This window comes from Penaeus monodon, chromosome 6, assembly GCF_015228065.2.
Source record: "Penaeus monodon isolate SGIC_2016 chromosome 6, NSTDA_Pmon_1, whole genome shotgun sequence".
Lineage (NCBI taxonomy): Eukaryota > Metazoa > Arthropoda > Malacostraca > Decapoda > Penaeidae > Penaeus > Penaeus monodon.
Window position 1 is genome coordinate 30,537,645 of NC_051391.1, and position 410 is coordinate 30,538,054.

Below are 410 nucleotides of genomic sequence, written 5' to 3' on the forward strand. Positions count from 1 at the left end.
CCGGAGGTAGGTCGACGAAGTCTCTACGTACATATTTATCTATCTATCTATTTATATAATATATATTATTATAGCATGCATATATTATATAGATACAATATATATATATATATATATATATATATATATATATATATATATAGCACACACACACACACACACACGCACACACACACACAACACACACACACCACACACACACACACAACAACACATACACCACACAACACACACACACACACACCACACACACACACACACACACCACACACCACACACACACACACACACACACATACATATACATATACATAAATATACACACACATATTATATCTATATATATATATATAGATATATATATATATATATCATATTATATATATATATATATATATATATAGATAGAT